At 43.8% G+C, this 21,122-nt stretch overlaps 1 non-coding gene across 1 annotated transcript; it reads right to left on the minus strand.

Annotated features, from left to right (window-relative positions):
- Nucleotides 1–18,684: 18,684 nt before the first annotated feature.
- Nucleotides 18,685–18,791, minus strand: LOC124091717 (U6 spliceosomal RNA). The gene has a single exon (XR_006851411.1). It is a non-coding gene; the product is annotated as a U6 spliceosomal RNA (small nuclear RNA).
- Between the last annotated feature and the right edge of the window lie 2,331 nt (nt 18,792–21,122).

Below are 21,122 nucleotides of genomic sequence, written 5' to 3' on the forward strand. Positions count from 1 at the left end.
TCAGCCCTGACGTTTAACCCTCTACTTGGTGCCTCACTTACTCCTTTCCAAGTTCACAGGCTGGATTCCTGCTCCCTGGCACTTGATTTCCAGGCTGTACCTTGACTGACTGCCCACACTAAGCTGCCTGCTTTCCCATTTCTGTCTTAGTAGATCCCTGGATTTGACCTCTTGCTGGCCCAACCCATGGTTCATTCATGTTGCTCCTTCCACCTTTTACTTTCTTCTCAGGATCTGACCTCTTTCCCTTTCAACTTACTACCTGCTTTATCTGCTTGCCCTCAACTCAAACTCCTTCTACCACCATGTTCTGGGCATTACTCACCATCCAAGATAATTTTTCCCTGCCTCACCCTCATCCTACCTTCCAATACTTAGCTCCAAACTGACAGGTTAGGAAAGTGAGATAAACATTTGCCGGGTATCCTGCCTGTTCATCACTTCCAAGAGCCACTTGATGAACTTAGTGGGCTGTGGCTTTAGGATATTGCCCATCTCTCATGATCTGTTTTCTCTACAACAGTGAATCAACATTGGGAAGAGTTTCAGACCAGTTGTCTTGAGTACAAAAAAGCTCCTCAGTCTCCTCAAGTTCCCTGTCCCCAATGCTTGGCAAAGGAGGAAATTTGAACCAAGATGATCCTTCTCTCTGCACATCCACAATGGCCCCCAAAGAGCAAAGGTATCCCAAGCTATTTTGTGCATTTGGAAAAATTACTTCAACTGACTAGAAACATTTTAACATGTTTCAATGTTAAAATGCCTGTGAGCAGGCCCCAGATAGAAGGTTATTGTAATAATGTGAAATGTGAGGGCAAGAACCTGAACTAGAGAGATGGCAGTGATAAGAGAAAGCAAAAGACAGACAAGACATTTAATAAAAATTGAAATAAAATTTAAAAGAGCAATAGGACTTAGAGACTAAGTGGATGTGGGGAATGAAGAGAAAGATCAATCAGTTGAAATCATTGTTGAAAGTAATGCAGTTTAAGCAGAGCATGGTGGTACATGCCTATAGATCTAGCAACTTGGGAAGCATAGACAGGAGGATTGAAAGTTCAAGGCCAACGTGGGCAACCTGGTGAGACCTTGTCTTATAATGAAAGATGAAACAAACAAATCTTTTTGTTTGTTAGGGCAATATCCTAAAGCCACAGTCCACTAAGCACCCCTAGTTTAGCCACAGTACCAAAAAACCATGAGGAGTTAGGGATATAGTTCAGTGATATTGCACTAACCTAGCGCATGAGGCCCAGGGTTAGAGCCTCAAAATAAACAAAAATAAAAAACAACCCCCCCCCCAAAAAAAAACCCCTGGGTTCAATTTCCAGTACTACAAAAATTAAATAAATAAATATAAATAAATAAAAGCTCATGAATATTGAGCTTTTACATATTTACTGTAGCCTGAATATTAATGTCTTTGGTATATTTAATGACTTGCTTGTCTTGTGCATATTTAAAATATTATTAATATTTAGAGCCTTTTGTGTGTTTAGCACACCATTGTTTTTCAGTACTGATGTGCCTCATGAATATTAAGTTTCTCTTGATCCTTCCTATGTTTAACACACACATACTCTACTTGCCATTTAATACTACCTGTCTAACAAACAAAACATTTTGCTTAAACATCTTAAAATATTTCAGCTGGGTGTAGTGGCACACACTGAATCCCAGTGTCTCAGGAGGTTGAGGCAGTGCGTTCAGAGTCAGCCTCAGCAATTTAGCGAGGCTTAAGCAACTCAAGGAGGCCCTCTCTCTAAATAAAATAGAAATATAAAAAAGGGCTGGGAATGTGGCTCAGTGGTTAAGTGCCCTGGGTTCAATCCCCAGTACCAAAAAGAAAAAAAAATTTTTTTAACCTATACCTTTCAAACTACAAACCTATTTATCTTTTATAATAGATTGAATAATCTCAAGGCAAATTTACTTACAACCTTTTCTTTGTCCACCTTTCCTAAACTCCTGACCTGCCCTCTATTCCCCAAATCCACGAAATGGCATTTCCCCACCTCAGAGTCAATCCCCACCCCAGTACCAAGTTTTTCATCAACATCTCTTGCTTTTTTTTTTTTTGTGATTGGTGGGGATTGAACCCGGGGTCTTGTGCATTTGAGGCAAGCACTCTACCAACTGAGCTAAATCCCCAGCCCTTTAATTTTTTTTTTTTAGTTATAGATGGATACAATGCCTTTATTTTGTTTATATATTTTTATGTGGTGCTGAGGATTGAACCCAGGGCCTCATGTGCTAGGCAAGCGCTCTACCACTGAGCCACAACCCCAGCCCTCTTCATCAACATCCCTTACTTCTACTCCTAACATACATATCCATGTGCTCCTGCCTGTCTCATTGCCACTCCAGTCCAAGCCTTCATCACTTTGCTGAGCTGACTGCTTCCACTCTTGGCCACTTCAATCCTATTACACACAGATGCTCTGATATTTTTCATAGACATGAGTCCTATCAGGTGACTTCCGTGGTTTCTCACTGCACTTACCATCAAGTACAAAGTTCGTGGCATGGGGCTAGGGATGTGGCTCAAGCGGTGGCGCGCTCACCTGGCATGTGTGCGGCCCGGGTTCGATCCTCAGCACCACATACAAACAAAGATGTTGTGTCCGCTGAAAACTAAAAAAAAAAAAAATATTAAAATTCTCTCTCTCTTTAAAAAAAAACAAAACACAAAGTTCGTGGCATGGTTTACAAGGGTCTTTTGGTGAGGCCTATGTTACTTCTTTAGCTGCATTTTCTCCTTCACAATGCTCCTTGGCATGATCCTCCTTCATTTCTTCATTGTGGCCTTTGTGCATTCTCTTTCTGTCATTTGGAAGGCCCCCCGCCCTTGCTCAGAAAACCCCATGCCCCCAAAACACACACCAATCCTACTCAGTCTTCACTTTCAGGGGAATGTGACTTCCTTGGAGGCCTTTGCTGACTCTCCAATCTAAATAGGTCCTACGTTGTTCTCTCTCACAGCACCCTCTCATTTGTTTTCTTCATAGCATTTATTTGGATGTGGATTTATTTAAAATCTGCCCAATCTTCCAAGACATAACGCTTCATCAGAGCAGAGATCATATCTGTTTTATTCACCACCGTCCAGCCAATGCCTAGAATCTAGTAAAAACTCAAAAATACTAGTTGAATAATGGAATGAGATGGTAACCTGCTATCGGGTCCCCTCTTGCCCCTGTAAGAGTTCTGCTTCTGTTCTTCACATTTGAATAAATACTCCTCCTTTCACTCTGGAAAAAAAAATAGAGGAAAATGCAAATTTTCTTAGATTAATATATCTAACATTAGTTCCTTTATGTGGATTTTATGGTAAGTTCTGTGTTTGAATTTCAATTTTCAATTCTTCCATTCATTCATTAAGCATGACCTTTAGTGAGTTCTTTATCTTCTTTGATCCTCATTTGTAAAGCTGAGCTAGAGATAAGTGCATCATGAATTGCTGTGAGGATCCAGTAAGATTAAGTCCCAGGAAGTTGATCCTATGCTGACTGACAAGGAACTGGCGCTCTGTAGACACTTGTTCCTGCTCAATGCTTTCTTGGCCTACACATTCCCTCTGCTTTTCTCCACTTGGGCTGCCCCTCAATCTTCTCCATTTGACTTGGTCCCTCAAGGACATGACTTCAGGGACCCTCTTCAGCAGTTCAGCCCTTAATTCATTTCTAGTCCTTGGAATGTACTATGGTGACTCTTTTATATTGGGTTTTGCTGTTGTTGTTTATTTGTTTAAATGTATTATACTTCTGCCATTGTTCTTTGGCAACAGAATTTCCTTCTCAGAATCTCTCATATTCCTCCCAATACCTGGCTCAGTGCCTACAAAGAGATGCTCAGCTTAAATTCAGGTACATTTATGAGTGCCCACAGGATGCCAGGCACTTCATTTGGCTTTCACATTCATTGTCACCTAACTTCATGATAATCCTGCTGTGTGAGTATTACTAAATCTGTTGTGAAAACCAGGCTCAGAACATTCAGTCATCTGCCAAAGGGTACCATTTAACAAAAGCAGTCTTAACCCACTGGTTTAATTCTCTTCTCTCTTTGATTTATAGCCTGGCATATAGTAGGTTACAAACATTTGTAAGTGCTCTTTTCACTATACTATGTTGCTTTTCTCCAGAAATATTTATTCATAGTGAGGATGATAACTATCATGAGTACCTACCTAAGAATGATGACTGCCTTAGTTCCTACCCACCAAGAGGTTGGCTGAAAATCTCCCATACTTGATCCTCTCCCCTGAAGTTCTTTCAGGATCCTGTACCCATAATTCTCACTCACTTTCCTATTAGTGCCACATTTCTTTGTCAAGTTCTCATAGACTCTGATACAGCTTGCTCTTCCCCACGTACCTTGTCCTACTCTATTTCATCTTCTCACTAAAGCTCTTTTTCCTTATGTACACCTTCCTACATCCTTCCTCTTTCCCTTCTTTAATTCACATTTTAGCAGTTAAGAAATATGCCCTAAAGTGGGTACAGTGATGCACACTCGCAATCCCAGGGACTCAGGAGGCTGAACTGGTACGATGGCAGGTTAGAGGCCAGCCTGGGCAACTTGGCCAAACCTTGTCTCAAAATTAAAGTAAGAAGGGCTGGGGCTGGGGCTCCGTAGTAAAGTGTCCCTGGGTTCAATCCCTAGTATAAATAAATAAATAAACAAACTATAATTGCTTCATATATTATGAGAAATCAGTAATAGCAAAGACTTACATAGCACTTACTGTATACCAGACACTGTACCAAATGCTTTATATATCTTTATTCACTTAATCCTCACAATAACCTATGAAAATGTTATTATTAACCTAATTTCACAGATGAAAAACAGAGGTCTCCAAATTAAGTAATTTACCCTAGATCACTCCAGACAGTGGGTGGTGGAGTGGGACTTCAAACTCGGGCAGTTCTGGCTCCAGAATCATAGTCTTAACCACTGCCCTATACTACCTCTTATTACCTCATAAAATGAGGGGGACTAGCTAAAAATAATCCCTTAGCATTTTATGGCACTTTTCTAATTCTAAAGCACTGTTCATGTTCTATATCCTATTTGATCTTCACAACAACCCTAAGGGTAGGTATTATTAGTCCAATTTATGGGGCAAGAACAGAGACTTATTATGGGGGTCATGTGTCCCAGGGCACATGGTTGGCTAGGGAAGTCTGTATTTAACTCCAGCACGGTCCATTCTCAGTGCCACACAGAGCATTGTCCACTACTGTTTCCTGCTTTGCTTTTTTTTTTTTTTTTTTGTATTGGGGATTAAACCCAGGACCTCCCTCATGCTAGGCAAATGCTCTACCACTGAGCTGCATCCCCTGACCTTTTTATTTTATTTTGAGACAGGGCCCAGCTTTTATTTATTTCCTTCTTTAAAAAGGCCCCTATATTCCCTGAGAATCACCTACCCTGTCACCCTGGGCCCCTGCTCTGCACAGGACCTGCTCACAAGGAGCAGCAGAGGGTGCTGTGGACTAACACACAGGACCTGGTGCTTTGGGAGCTTCTACTGGAGGAAGCAGAAATGAGTCTCATATTCTCTTCTTTTTAATTTGTTGTATGTTAAAAATGTTTTTTAAATAAGTAGTAATTTTACAAGTATAAAATATAAAAGGTACTAATGAGTATACAATGTACCTGCTCCCCAGCTCCCCAGCTCCCCTACTTGGAGCAAACCCAGGAAAGTTCGGGTGTTTCATTCTAGAGATAGTCTATGCTTACACAAGCAAATATGTATTTTTTCTCCACACAGATGGTAGCATGCAAATATGCACACAGTGTTTTTTGTGCTTCAAACAAATGGTATCAGATTATACACACTATTCTTCCCCTAGCTTTTTCAAGATAATTTATCTTGCAGATCAGTTCATGTCATAATTCATATTTAATCCAATGGAAAAACCAGCTCCCTATTGTTTCCTGTCTAGTGCTGTCACAAGTGAAGCTGCTGTAAATATATTTGTACCTAGGTCACCTTGCACATGCACATTTCTTCAGGAGAAATTCCCAGAAGTGAAATTGCTTGCCTGCAAACTTCATGCATTTGTAATGTTGATCGATATTGCTAAATAGCTGTATACAGAGCTATGCACCCAGATATGTCAGTAGTTCAGTAGTCTCTGTTTCCCACAACCTCACCATTGCAGTCTTATGAAGCTGTCTGATCTTTTCCTATATCATGAAAGATGGCTTCTCACTGCACTTTTTTCTCACTTTTTTTTTTTTTGAGGGGTAGAGTGGAGCAGGACTGGGGATTGAACGCAGGGGTGTTCTACCATTGAGCTACACAGCTCCAGTCCTTTTTATTCTCTGTTGTGAGGCAGGGTCTGGCTAAATTGCCCAGGCTGGCCTTGAATATGAAAAAACTTCCTGCCTCAGCCTCCTACACAGCTAGGATTACAGGAACGCAGTACCACACCAGGCTTCTCATTTCTTCTTCTTCTTCTTCTTTTTTTTTTTTTTTTTTTTTTTGGTGCTGGGGATTGAACCCAGGGCCTTGTGCAAGGGAGGCAAGCACTCTGCCAACTGAGCTATATCCCCAGCCCTCATTTTACTTTTAATTGCATCTCTCTAACAATGAATGCTCTGTAATCTCTGAAATTCATTTGTAAGATCCATAAGCAGTTAGCAGGTAAACCAGACTCCATGCTGGGACATCCTCCTCCAGCTATCCCTAGCCCAACTTTCACTGGCATTTCCTGCCTGCCCTGCTTTATTGTGTCCTTCAAGAAACCATTTTCATTGCTTGGCCATCCTCCACTGGTCAAGCAGGGATGACCTCACTTGACCTCTCCTTTGAGAGAATGTGGTTTCTTGCCTTTTCTCTGTATCTCAAGACTAATTCCTGTAACCCAATTAAGCAAAGCTGAGTCAGAGGACATGTATTATGTGGTCAGAGTTGACCTTGACCTTGAATCCTTCCTTGGGCTTCCTGGACCCACTCAGTGCTGCAGTGTTCACATCCAAACTCGCCTGAGGTGTTAGAAAGGTGGACAAAGAGCAGGTACCTGGACACTCTTCTATGTTCAATGGATGTTGTTTGCTTCATGACTGGCTGGTAGAAACCTTCAGATTAGGTGCCAGCTGAATAGAAAATGCATTTACATAACAGAGCTATTTAAAGTGGGGATGAGTCCATCAGTGGTGCACATCTCTAATCCCAGTGACTCAGAAGGCTGAGGCAGGAGGATCAAAAGTTCAAAGCCAGACTCAGCCATTTAGCTAGGTCCTCAGCAACTCAGCAAGACCCTATCTCTAAATAAAATATTTTAAAAAGGGCTGAGGATGTGGTTCAGTTGTTAAGTACTCCTGGGTTCAATCCCTACTACATTTTAAAAAAAGAAGAATAATAAATAAGTAAAGTGGGGCTGAGAAAAAGTTGGGATCTGTACTCTCTTCTCCACAGGAACATTCTGAACCATTTCTAAAATCCCCCTTTCTTTGCAGTCCCAGAGCACTTTACCTAGACACAGTGAGTCCTGACGCACCATTACTGGGTAACTGCTCTTTGACCTGCCTTCTCCACAGTCCTGTGTGTCCACAAGGATCTTTCCTCTTGTTCATCTCTCAGTACAAGTGCAGGATCAACACACAGGCGTTTTAAAAGACTCTCCTAATGCCTTCCAGTTCCCATCCTTTCAGAAGCCTGCCTCACTTTCTAGTAGCGTAACCAGCAGGACCTCCATCCAGCTCATCCTGCCCAGAGCCGCCCTGCCAGGGTTTCCCTCCTAAAGCACACTTCTAATCCAGCCATTTGTGGAAGCTCCCTGTGGCCTACTAAATGAAGTGCAAATTCCTTAGCTTGGAATTTAAGGGCCTCTGTGATATGGCTCTGGTCTACCTTTCCAGTTCTTTCTTTCCACTACTTCACATTCCGACCAAACTGAATTACTCAACCTTTCAAGTGTGCCCACATTCCCACTGCCACACTGTGCTTCCTCTGCCCAGAATACACCTCTCTTCACTAGTTTTTCACTTTTTGCACTCACCCTTGTTTAGAAAGGAAGAGTAAGTTTTTTTTTTTCTTTTGTGATACTGGTCCCAGTGATGCTCTACCACTAAGCTACATCCCCAGTTTCTTTTTCTTTTTTTACCTTATTTTGAGACAGGATCTCACTAAATTGCTGAGACTGGCCTTGAACTTGAACAGCTTCCGGAGTTGCTGGGATTACAGTTGTGTGCCACTGAGCCCAGCAGTTTGTTTTTTTTTTTTTTTTTTTTTAACATAAGTTGTACATATCTTTCAGGTTTTTCTCAAATGCCTGTTCAGATCTCCAGCAGGATCTAATCTTTGTCCTGCTTCAGACTATTTATGCTTCTCCTATATTACAATCTACTACTGTGTCTTGCACCCTTATTCCTGCCCCCAGCTCAGCATGAGCACTACAGGATGGAGGGGCTTGCTTCGTCTGTGTATTGTTGAATAACCAGTGGTCCTGGAGTTAGAGAAGCCTCCCTGGGCAAAACTACCTCTCTCCTTTCCACCCCCTGCCTTTTTTTTTTTTTTTTTTGGTAGTGCTGAGAATGGAATTCAGAGCCTTACACATGCCAGGCAAGTGCTCTACCACTGAGCTACCCCTTTCCTGCTTTGAGTACTTTGAGAATCAGAAATGGGAAGCATTTGGGACCTATCATCACCACTGCTGCAGCCACCCTTCAGGTCCTTCTCTAAGAGGGGTCTTTTCAACTTGAAGAGAGCCTCACTCTCAAGTCCAGCGATAATGTAGCCCAGAGCCCCACTCATATTCCCCTACATGAACCCTAAGGGCAATAGTAGGAACCTGTGCCTGAGGCATGGGAGAAACAGGCCCATGAGCCCTCTTTCTGATGGGAAACTTAAGATAGCATGGTTGCCTATCTAACTGACTAGGAGGAGGAGGATTTGTCTCCTTAGAGAAAAAGGGAGAAATGGAAAGCCATTCTTCTTTCTCTGCAGTTATGCTTTCCCCCAAGTGAGTGGACGAAGACGGATACTTCTTTGCTGAAGGCCTCCTGCATTATGAGGTGATGGGAGTGTGCTGGCAGGACCAGAGGAAGACAACCTGTTCCATCTCCAAGGCTTTCTTCTGGAGTCTTCTGCAAAGGAAAGAGAATATTTGAGTCTTACTTCTCACTCCACATGACCAAGCCCCTTAATCTTCCTAAGTCTAGAAACGAAATAGCTTCACCTTCCCTACCTGCTACGTGGATCTTCCTCAGCATTAAAAGAGAACACATTTGCGTTTTGCAAATTATATTTTAAAAATGTTATTTATATCCTGCCTTTCCTGGAGTGAATTTATAAAAGATACATAAGATACAAAAATAGTAAAAATTGAAAGTGGGAGTAAAAGAAGAAAAAAATAAGAGCAAGGATATAATGCACAGAAACAAGGTTAGATATGTATCTTGTTTGCTGTGGATGGATTTCAATGTTGGCAACTGGAGAGTGTTTTCTGAATCAGTGGGTCACTTGAGGCGGTGGTGTTTCAGGGTATTTGGTATGGAGAGTGAAGGCCTATAGCAGGGCTGACAAATTCTGGATTCCTCCTGCCCAGCCTCCTGAGCTGCTGGGATTACAGGTGTAATCTGGCCAATCAGATGCTTTTTAAAAAATAGAGGCTGAAGCCAGGCGCAGTGGCACAAGCCTCTAATCCCAGGGGCTCAGGAGGCTGAGACAGGAGGATCATGAGTTCAAAGCCAGCCTCAGGGGCTGGGGCTGGGGCTCAGCAGTAGAGCGCTTGTCTAGCACATGCAAGGTGCTGGGTTCGATCCTCAGCACTACCTAAAAATAAATAAATAAAACAAAGGGAAAAAGAAAAGCCAGCCTCAGCAAAAAGCAAGGTGCTAAGCAACTCAGAGAGACACTGCCTCTAAATAAAATATGAAATAAGGCTGGGATGTGGCTCAGTGGTTGACTGCCCCTGAGTTCAATCCCTGGTACAAAAAAAGGGGGGACTAGAGGGCTGGGATGTAGCTCAATGGGAAAGCATCTGCCTCACATTCACAAAGCCCTGAGTTCAACCCCCAGTTCCAAAAAAAAGACAAAGAGGTGGGAGGGGGGCATTGGGATACAAGATGCCCTGGGTTCAAACAATCCCCAGCATGGCAAAAAAAAAAAAAAAAAGTTATACATTGCAGGTGTATGTACACACATACACACACACACACATATATATATACATACATACATGTGTGTATATATTTTATATATAACATATTATATATACTTAACATATATATATAAGTATATATAAAAATTTGTATATGTATATATACTTTATATATACATACAACTCTAGAATAAATAAATATATATATATATATATATATATATATACACACACACATACATACATATATATATATATTTTTTTAACTCGTTTTTCAGTACTGATGATTGAATCCTGAGTGTTGTGCCACTGAGCTACATCTCCAAACTTTCTTATTTCTTATTTTGGGAAAGGGTCTTGCAGAGGCTGGACTCAAACTTGCCATCCCCCTACCTCAGCCTCCTAAGTAGATGGGATTCATTAGCATGTACCACCACACCCAGCTTACTTAGAGACAGGGTCTTGCTGTGTTTCCAACTTGGCCTCGAGCTCCTGGACTCAAGTGATCCCTTGGTTTTAGCCTCCTAAGTAGCTAGCTCTCCAGGTGCATGCCACTACAACCCATAAATTCATCCTTTTAAAGTATCCAGGTTGATGGTTTCTAAGGGCATAGGGTCACTCTCAGCCTCTTGTGATGTGCCGTTCCAGTCCAGCCTCCTTTGCCACATAGACCTCTTGGGTTCATTTCCTTTGCTCCCTCTGCTCTAATTCTTAACCCCCTATCAGCTCTAGACTCAAATTTTGGACAAGTTTCCCTATGCTTCCAGCATTTTCCACCTGTCTCATCTCTTTGACCGGGTTCTCCTTAGATCTACTATACTGAAAGTAATGATCAGAGCTGGGGCCTGGAAAGTGCACGGAAAAGCTACCAGGGTAATCTCCAAAGGCTGTAAGGCCCTATGGGAATCCAGGCCACAAGAGGCTGTGGGCATGAGCAGCCCAGGGAGCTGCAGCACTTGACAGATAACATTGTTAGACTGTGACTCACTCTGCCTCAGTCTGGAAAGCCAAAAGAATCTCTCAGCTCGGCCTTCAAAGGAGGGCCGCTTGGACCTTGTGTGACCCACTGAGGTACCAGGCGGCAGAGTTGGGGCCTCCTAATTCCTAAGCCGGACTGTTTCACACCCCTTTACTCCACAGCGAGACCCCATATGTGAAAAGGTTATGCACTGGGAGTCTGAAGGGAGGAAGAAATGTGTCCTCTTTGTGTTTTCCAAGACAGAAGAGGGAGCCCTCTAAGTTCCTGACTGGCCCAGAGATTTTGGTCCCTGGGGCTCTGCTGGTGCCACTGTGGGGACCCAACCCAAGCTCTGGAGTTAGTAAAAATCAAGCAGACACCCCCCCCACACACACACACACACACTTATTATTTGCTTCCTCCCTGAAGACTGTTGTGTGAGTGACTAACGGTATTCACATGCCCCTTTCTTCTCACCCCTTTCTCTCCATGATTCTACTGTTTCCATCAACCACATCAGCCCACTGGATCTTTTCAGGCACAGTAGCACATATCTTTAATCCCAGCTATTTTGGAGGCTGAGGCAGGAGGATTTCAGTTCAAGTTGAGAATGGACAACTTAGGGAGGCCCTGTCTCAAAACAGAAAAGAAAAAGGGCCAGCCCTTTTTACAGTTCACATGTAACTCAGTGGTAAAGTACCCTGGGTTCAATCCCCAGTATTGAAGGAAAAAAATAAAAAGATGTCTCACAATAAAATGGGTGGGGGGGTCCTCCTTTTCCATCTTTGTATGTTGGCCTTTGTGCTTCCTCTATTTCCAAGTGCAGAAGTCTGGATCTCAAATAGGATTTTCCCACTCCAAAGACACAAAGAGAGGCTGATGAATTATTGCTGTCTCTGATTCCAGCATGTCATAGAGTCTTGCTGTCCTTACATACTTGAGCAGCATTTGGCCTCTCAGAACTCACAGTCTGGTGAAGGAAATTAAGCTAAAACAATGAGAGACCATTTTACAGAGCAATATTGTTCATAGTTGGAAATCCTACAAAATGCTGAAGCTACCAAAAGTATTGGCATTATGGCAAGACTTTCCAGAAGCAAGCTTTGAGGCACTCTGAATCAAAGAGCATCCCCACTGCTGTGATCTGATCGACTTGGGAGTCTGAGGCAGTAGGATCACATGTTTGAGGGCAGCCCAGCAATTTAGTGAGGACCTAAGTAACTTAGCAAGACCCTGTCTCAAAACTTTAAAAAAAAGGGCTGGGGATGTAGCTCAGTGGTAAAGCATCTCTGGGTTTAATGCCCAGTACCAAAAAAGAAAAGTAAAAATTCCTTCCTACAGCTCAGGTATAGTTAGTGGTACAGCACTTGCCTTGCATGCACAGGTGCTGAGTTTGATCCACAGCACCACCAAAATAAAAGTTCCATCCTTAAAGCCTTAGTGAGAACCATCACAGGTATGTGGTCACAATTTCTAACTCTCCCCTAAACAAAGCCAGGCTGAGAATGTGTTCACTGTCCAGGGAAATTGTCCAGAGAAGTCAATGCTGGGCTGAATTAGGGGAAGCTGCCCCTGGGTAAGGTGTCTTTAAAAACAGGAAATGAGGGCCTGGGGGTGTAGCTCAGTGGTAGAGCACTTGCCTAGTACATGTGAGGCACTGGGTTCGATCCTCAGTACCCGCCTCAGCAACTTAGCAAGGCCCTAAGTAATTTTGTGAGGCCCTGTCTCAAAATTAAAAAATAAAAAGAGGGCTGGGTTGTGGCTCAGTGACAGAGCACTTACCGAGCACATGTGACCCTGGATTTGATCCTCAGCACCACATAAAAATAAATAAATAAAATAAAGGTATTGTGTCCATTTACAACTAAAATAAATAAATAAATAAATAAATAACAAAAGGGGTTGGGATGTGGCTCAATGGATAAGCACCCCTTGGTTCAATTCCTAATACCAAAAAAGGAACCCCCCAAATCCAGTGTTCTTCTACTCCCCCAAGCCACAATCCCTGACTTCAGATAACCTAAGGAATATTGAAAGTGGGCAGGGCGGCTGGTGATTGTGCAGACCAAGGAGAAAGCCTCAGATTTGATGAGACCTGCTCCATGTAATAAGGAAAGGAGACGAAAGAGCCAAGTGCATCTGGAGGAGCAGAGAGAGAACTCCCTACTCACAGGAGCTGGAGGGGTGGGGTGTAGAAATCAGGCACTCAGGTTGAGACACCATCTCAGAGCCAAGAGTGATGTTGATGCGGTCATTTTCCCCAGATACATAAACTCCAGTCCCCAGTGACCACTCACAATGCTGCTGCCATCCCTCATTTTCTGAACGGGCTGCTTAGGGGTGAGGTCACTGGCAGCTGGCTCACTGCAGATAGGAGACAGGAGTCCAAGCCTTCTGAGGTAGGTTTGGTAGTTGTTTTGCTATGCTGCCTTGTCACCGCTTGAGGCTGGTGTCCAGGGTCATCACTGATTCCCAGGTCCCCACCTTATGCCCCTCTCCTTGACCAGAGTGACATTCTGCTCAGTGATTTGAGGGAAGGTGAGATGGCTCATGCTCAGGGCTCAAGCTTCTTAGGCGGAGTTTGACACCTCCCTTCCCTACCCGCACCACCACCCCCCAACCTTCCTAGCCCCCCCCCCCCCCCCCCCCCCCCCCCCCCCCCGCTGATGTGGAGGCAGAGAGAGGGAGGTGAGGCCTTTTGTTTTCCAGCAATGGAGAAATGGCTGAAATCCTGGCATCTCCCGCAGAAGACAGAGGCGGCTCTGGATTTCCTGTTGCTCCCAACATGGGCCAGATAATTGGAGACAGATTTTTGGGCTTGAATTGGGAGGTGAAGCTTGAAATACAGTCATCAGGCCTCCTGTGAGTCTGTGTGTGTGCATGTGTGTGCGCGCGCGCACGCACGCACGTCTGCTGCTTTGTTGGGGGTTTCTTTGTTAGCACATGTATGTGTCTGCATGCATCTGTATGTGTAGACACTTATGGTTGAGACCGCAGGTGTATGCATATCTAGTGTGCACACGTGTGTTTGTGTGGCATGCTGTGTTCCTTGTACTTTGTTGGCATAGAGAACTCTGTGCACGATGTGAATAAAATATATAAGCATGTGTCTGGGCCCCTGTGAGGGGATCCCTTGGTTTGTTTTGTTTCCCTTTGTGAGATTCATTCCAGCTTGGATAGACCTCATCAGCCCTTTTCGGATCTTATTACTCAGGACTTGAGGGTGATTACACGTAAAGCAATAATTAAGATATTAAAAAAAAAAACAAGAAGGCAAGTGGAATTCAGGAAGAGGATGTGAGGGAAAGATCCAGAATAAAGTCAGAGAAGATAGCGAAAGGGGACGTGCGCACAGGACAGAGGGACACTTCTAGGGGGTAAAACTCCAGTTTCCCCACCTCTCTCATGAAAGGCAACATACCCTTCCAGACTGATTCAGCTGTCTCCACACTCCCCAGGCTGGGGAGAGAAGGAGGCTCCTATTGCCTTTCTGCCTGGATTTCTGCCCTGGAAGGAGAATCAAGCGCCTTTTCTCTAAGATCCTCTGTGCACATTCACAAGTGTAAATTTGGCTGCTAAAAGGATGCAGACTAGCTAGGAAGCAGCCAAAATCATAACAACAATTATAGCTAGCTATTGTGTACTTGCTGCATTTTAGATCCCAGGCTGGGTACTTTACATACAGTTTTGTTGTTGCCAGTTTTATTTTTGTGGTGCTGGGCATGGAACCCAGAGTCTTCCACTTGTTGGGTGAACACTCTACCAATGAATTATGTCCCCAATCCCACTTTGCGTACGGTTTGGTATCAAAGCGGGTGTAGATGTGTGTGTGTGTGTGTGAAGCATCCATGAACTATCACCTTTTTTGCAGAGGAAACTGAGGCTATGATAGAGAGAGGACTCTAACCCTTCAGCATTCCCCCAAGTGACGACTCATTTCTTCATCTGACAAACATGCATTGAATACCTGTCTGCCTCAGGTGTGATGCTAGGTGCAGGGACCCAGGGAAGAGCAAAACAGGTCCTGTCCACACAGACTCCACCCTCTAGGGAGAGAATCAGTAATCTCCAAGGCTGACTTTCATCTCAATTTTAGTTGGGCTGACCATTCTGAATGCCAGCACAGAGGTCACTGTTATGAGACCAGTGACCTCAAACTGGGGAAAGAATTATTCCCAAAAGAAATTTGTGAGGACTGGGTGTGGAGGAGAAGACACAGTGGGAGTGGAGGGTCAGGGACGTGTATTCTGGGTATCTGAGGATGAAGAAGGGGAGAGAACATAGACACAGCAGTAGCCTGACTGCCCACCCCATCTGCTTCCTAGCCCAGCATTCAGTGGATGAACAGTGTCCTTAGATGGTCCAGTTTCCTCTGGCAGGAGGCAGGAGGGAAACAGGGAAGATGCAACATTTCAGCCTCTTTGGACTGATTTCTGAGGTCCCAAGGTGGCTGTTTGGGTGGGATTGGAATGAGAGTCCCCTCCTCATTGTGGTAGTTTGACTGAATTCCCCAGAGTGGCCACCACAGCCTTCCCCAGCCTAAATCGCTTCCAGTTTGTTTAGTCAAAACCCTTGGCCCCAACATCAAAGCTCCTTTGGAGTTTCTGGGAGTTGTTCTTATATGGTGTTTATTCCAGAGATGGTTCTGCTGTCACTGGCTATGTGGAGGGGCTGCTGGGCCTCGGGTTTCAGGGTGAGAGGGTAGAAGGACAATTTCTATGGCAAATGTCTCTCTGCCTGCCTCAACATGGGACATAGGCACACCAAAAGGGAGGCTGTCTCCTCCCCTGCCCAGGACCCTACAGAGGAGCCTCTATTCTACCCAAATTTATGCCAGACATTTTAGTTTGGGCTCCCAAATGTCGAGGCCATACTGCCTCCACCCTCCTATTCCAGCCCTCATCTTAGAACCCGGGGGCTTGCTCCAAGCATAATTTTCCACCAGCCACCTCCCCATCCTGGACACTCTATGCAGCCACCTGGTGGGTACCTGGGCTCCTTCCACACCTGCATGCCCCTTCTTCTGAGGGGCTCTTCTTCTCTTTTCTTTTCACCTGATTAGCTGAACATGGGCTCAGCTATTGGAACTTGCACTGGGTTCCACATGGCTCCAGAATCTGCACCTTTCTTACCTGTAATTTCGGCAGGTTCAAGCAGATCCTCTCCTTCCTGTGACCTTTCCCAGTGCCCATTTCAGGATGAGCATGAAGAGAAGCCAGTCCAGCATGGTGGATGCAGCTGATCCTGGGGAGATGCAGTTCATGGCCTGAGTGGTGACAGAACGCCCAGGAGTCTCTCCAGAAAAAAAAAAAAATCTGGGGCTGGGGATGTGGCTCAAGCGGTAGCGCGCTCGCCTGGCATGTGTGCGGCCTGGGGTTCGATCCTCAGCACCACAGACAAAGATGTCTGCCGAAAAATAAAAAATAAATATTAAAAGACACTCTCTCTCTCTCTCTCTCTCTCTCTCTCTCTCTCTCTCTTAAAAAAAAAATCTGCCCTGGGTGAAGAAAAAACAACTCTAGCCATTTGCTAGAACAGGAACAAAGGAGAGACAGAGACACAGAGAAGGGAGTGAGGATGTGTATGTATAGAGCCAGATCTTTGGAGACCAGTTATTGAATATATAAAAGGTTACAACCATGATCTTCAGGGACAAAGTCCTTCTTGAGCGACTACTGTCTTTCCTGCAGGGTTCCTAGGAGCCACAGAGGTCTCTAGACCCCATTCAACCACCTCATCTGCTTCTGCTTTTCTGCCCCTATCATCTGCCTGAGCTATGCCCTTCCAGCATGCCTAACTTTCCATCTGCTCTCTCAACGTTCCCAGACACAGGGGACTTCAGTGCACCCATGGCCACCTTTTAGCCTCCCCCATTGGATAATATGTTACAGGTGCTTGCTAAAAATGGGAGCCCAGCTGGGAGAGAGGGAATTAAGACTAGGAGTGGGTTCAGCTCTCCTTCCTACCCTGGGACCAAAGGAAAGGCTCTGAGTCTGAATCTCCTAGACTTTTGTACACACTTGTGAGCCAAGAACTAGATCATTACCATGAGTTCCTGTCTAGACTTGGCCAGGCACAGTTGAGCTCCCTGCTGTGTGGACTCTCCCATGGGGAATCTAAGTAGGGGTTCCCCCTAAGATATGGGAATTCAAAAGATCTGGATCCAGACTCTCCATCTCCAAGCCAGTATCTTTAATGCCTTAAGCAGTGAGTGTCCTGATTAGAAGAGAATGTAGTTTTTGAGCCACTGTCCCCAGGGTGGTCCTTTGGTTTGGTCACACCACAGGTGCCTCCCTCTAAAATTCCACCCCTCACCCTGTGCCCACCCCCATCTTTGCAGGCTACTCATTAGATCCTAATGTTAATGTGACTACAACTGGTGATTAAAACCATTGGTTGGACTTGGGGTTGGCCATCAACATCCCTGGCATAGTTGCTAATCCCTTGGAAATACGTTTTTAATAATCATAGGAGAGGAGGTCAGGGTGGGTGGTCCTGAGAGCCGGGATCCAGTCATTTCCAGGTTTCTCCTGGGCAGACTCTGGGGTATGTTGGAACAGGGAACCCCTTGGGAAGATTGGCCAACTCCTAGCAGATGGAGGTGGTGCCTGGTGCACAGCTGCCTCTGCTGGCTGTTAGGGGCAGGCTGTGGCAAGGGTGTGGCTGGAGTGGCTAACTGAAGAGCCCAGGGTCAAGAGGCTTCAGCCACATGGAAGGATTTTTTTTTTTTTTTTGGTGGTGCTGGCGATTGAACATAGGGCCTTGTGCATGCAAAGCAAGCACTCTACCAACTGAGCTACATCCCCAGCCTAGAAGGATTAATTTTGAGTCCTGTATTGCACTCACTCTATGCCAAATGCCCAAGAAGGAAATGTAGACTCCAAAGGTCCCCTTACTAGTCCATTCCAGGCTTCTTCAGCCCCTCTCTCTCTCTCTCTCTTTTTTTTAATGGTTAATTTTTTAAAAATATTTATTTATTTTAGTTTTTGGAGGACACAACATATCTTTGTTTTGTATGTGGTGCTGAGGATCGAACCCGGGCCGCACGCATGCCAGGCGAGCGCGCTACCGCTTGAGCCACATCCCCAGCCCCATCTCTTCTTTTTTTCTTTTCAATTTTTTCATAGTTTTATATGGACAGCATGCCTTTATTTTGTTTATTTTTATGCAGTGCTAAGGATTGAAACCAGTGCTTCACATGTGCTAGGAAAACGCCCTGCCACTGAGCTACAGCCCCAGCCCTCTTTTTAAAATAGCTTCAAAATCTAGTTCCAGCAGGGTGGAGTGGCGCACACCTGTAATCCCAACAGCTCTGGAGGCTAAAATAGGAGGATTGCACGTTCAAAACCAGCCTCAGCAAAAGCAAGCAACTCAGGGAGACCCTGTCTCTAAATAAAATATAAAATAGGGCTGGGGATGTGGCTCAGTGGGTGAGTGCCCCTGAGTTCAATCTTCGTACACACCCCCGCTCCCCCCCCCAAAAAAAATATAGTTCCACTCCCTTAGGTTCCTTGGGCCTCCCAATTGCCCATTCAATCATTTAATTTTTTTAAATAATAAAGTGAATTTATTTAATTTCACACTTAGTATTAATTTTTTTTCACATAAAAAAATATGGAACTCTTCATGAATTTGCATGTCATCCTTGTGCAGGGGCCATGCTAATCTTCTCTGTATCGTTCCAATTTTAGTATACGTGCTGCCCAAGCGAGCACTCAACCATTTAATTTATGTAGTGTCTTTTTTTTCTTCTTTCCTGTGTGTGTGTGTGTGTGTGTGTTAGTGGGAACTGAACCCAGGGACACTCTACCACTGAGCCCCATTTCCAGACCTTTTTATTTTTTAACTAGGAGTTCCCCTAAGATATAGGAATTCAGAAGGCCTGGATATATTTTCTCCATCTCTAAACGAGTATCTTTAATGCCTTAAAGATTTAAGACATTTAAGATGCCTTTTAAATTTTCAGACAGGGTCTTGCTAAGTTGCTGAGGTTAGCCTTGAACTAAGATCCTTCTACCTCAACCCTCCCAAGTCACAGGAATTACAGGTGTGTGCCACCAAACCCAGCCTGTATAATACCTTTCAGAATATGCAACTATGTTACACTTAATGTAATGTAATAATGAGCACATAGTATACATAAAATGTATATTAATATATTATGTGTAAAACATGATTATTATGGGTAGTATTCTATTGACTGTCTACTTTGTCAGGCCCTTTGATAACTATTCCCTTTTATGTTCACAACACTCTGCCAAGCAAACCTTATTATCCCGTTTTATATATGAGAAATCTGAAAAGTTATATATGAGAAATTATATATAAAAAGTTATATAAATAACTTTTTATTTATATATATAAATATATATATATAATATATATAATATATTTATTTATATATATAAATTATATATAAAAAGTTATATATGAGAAATCTGAAAAGTTAACTTGCTTAAGGTCACATAGCTAATAAGAAGCAGGGCCAGTATCAACCCTAGGTCTCTGGTCTATTTCAAACCTATTCTTTTCTAAGCCCAAAGCTATAGAGAACATGAAGAATAAAGTAATAAAGTAATAATCAGTGCTATCAAAACCCTAGTAATCCAGCTCCCTAGACATGGCACACATACACTCAATGTTAGATAACAGTACAAAATAACTTTAAGAGGGCTATTAACAGACAATGTAGATGAGGGCACAGGGAGTGATACTGGCATAGGTTTGGATCAGGGAGATGCCACCAAAGGCAGTAGGGATTAGAGGAGACTTACAGGTGGGGACTTAAGAATTGGAGTTGATGGTGGTTCATACAACACAGGGAGTAATTTTAGCTGGGTGTGGTGGTACACGCCTATAATCCCAGCAACTGTGGAGGCTGAGGCAGGAGGATCATACATTAGAGGCCAGCCTCAGAAAATTAGTGAGACCCTATCTCAAAATAAAAAATAAAAAGGGCTGGAAATGGGGCTCAGCGGCAAATCCTTCCTGAGTTCAATCTATAATACCAAAACAAAACAAAACAAAAAACAGGTGAGAATTTAATTGCAATGAATTCATCATACTGGTTTACTCCATCCTGGAAACTTACCATCCTATCTCCCACCCCACATTCCTGTTAAGGCCTACTCTTGACATTTTTAGGACTTGAGGCATGAATCAAAATAAAACGCCACAAACAATATTTCTAAATATTAAACAACTATAAATCAAACAAATTGACACCAAGTGTAGTGGCACAAGCCTATAATTCTAGTGACTCAGAGGGCTATGGCAGGAGGATCACAGGTTCAAGAGCAGCCTGGGAAATAGAGTGAGACCTTGTCTCAAAATACAATGAAAAGAGTGGGGTATGTAGCTCAGTGGTAAAGCGACTCTGGGTTCAGTCACCAGTACAAAAATCAACTACAACAACAAATGTTAAAGTATATGTCCTATCCTTCTACCTTGACAAATACGGCTTCATAATGACTCTGGAGTTTGCACTGAAACATGGTGGCACTGCCCCATCCCCTGGTCTATCCACCTGTCCTCACACCCACAGTTCCTTTCCCCTCTGCTCCTGTGAAGATGGCTCAAGAGCTAAGGTATGTACCGTACATCTACCTACCCACATTCTTTATGTCTCCCCCTCAGACTGCAAAAGTCACAGCCATCCTGGAATCGATTGATCACCTTTGACCACCCTCACCCCAAGGGTACTTACAATTGCTGTTTGTTCTGCCTCTGGAGGCTCAATTTGGAAAGGGATTCTTGAAGTCTTGGAAACAGGCTGAGATCACTCAGAGAGGTAATTCTGGAGATCAGGAGAGGGACAGAACTAGAATGAATCTAGTGAGGCCTAACTCAGGAACAAAGTTTAAGGGACCAAAAAAAAAAAAAATCCTAATAAGACCAGCATAGGGGTGCATGCTTATAATCCCAGTGACTGAAGGCTGAAACAGGAGGTTTGAAAGTTTGAGGCTAGCCTGGTTTAAGGATGGCCTTAGGCCTGAGCCTAAACAACTCCATTTTAAAACTCCAGTTTGAAACCTGCAGTCTCACCA

The sequence above is a fragment of the Marmota monax genome, unplaced genomic scaffold (assembly GCF_021218885.2).
Source record: "Marmota monax isolate L192 unplaced genomic scaffold, Marmota_monax_Labrador192_F-V1.1 WCK01_AAM20220418_F8-fsc00205, whole genome shotgun sequence".
In the NCBI taxonomy this organism is placed as follows: Eukaryota; Metazoa; Chordata; class Mammalia; order Rodentia; family Sciuridae; genus Marmota; species Marmota monax.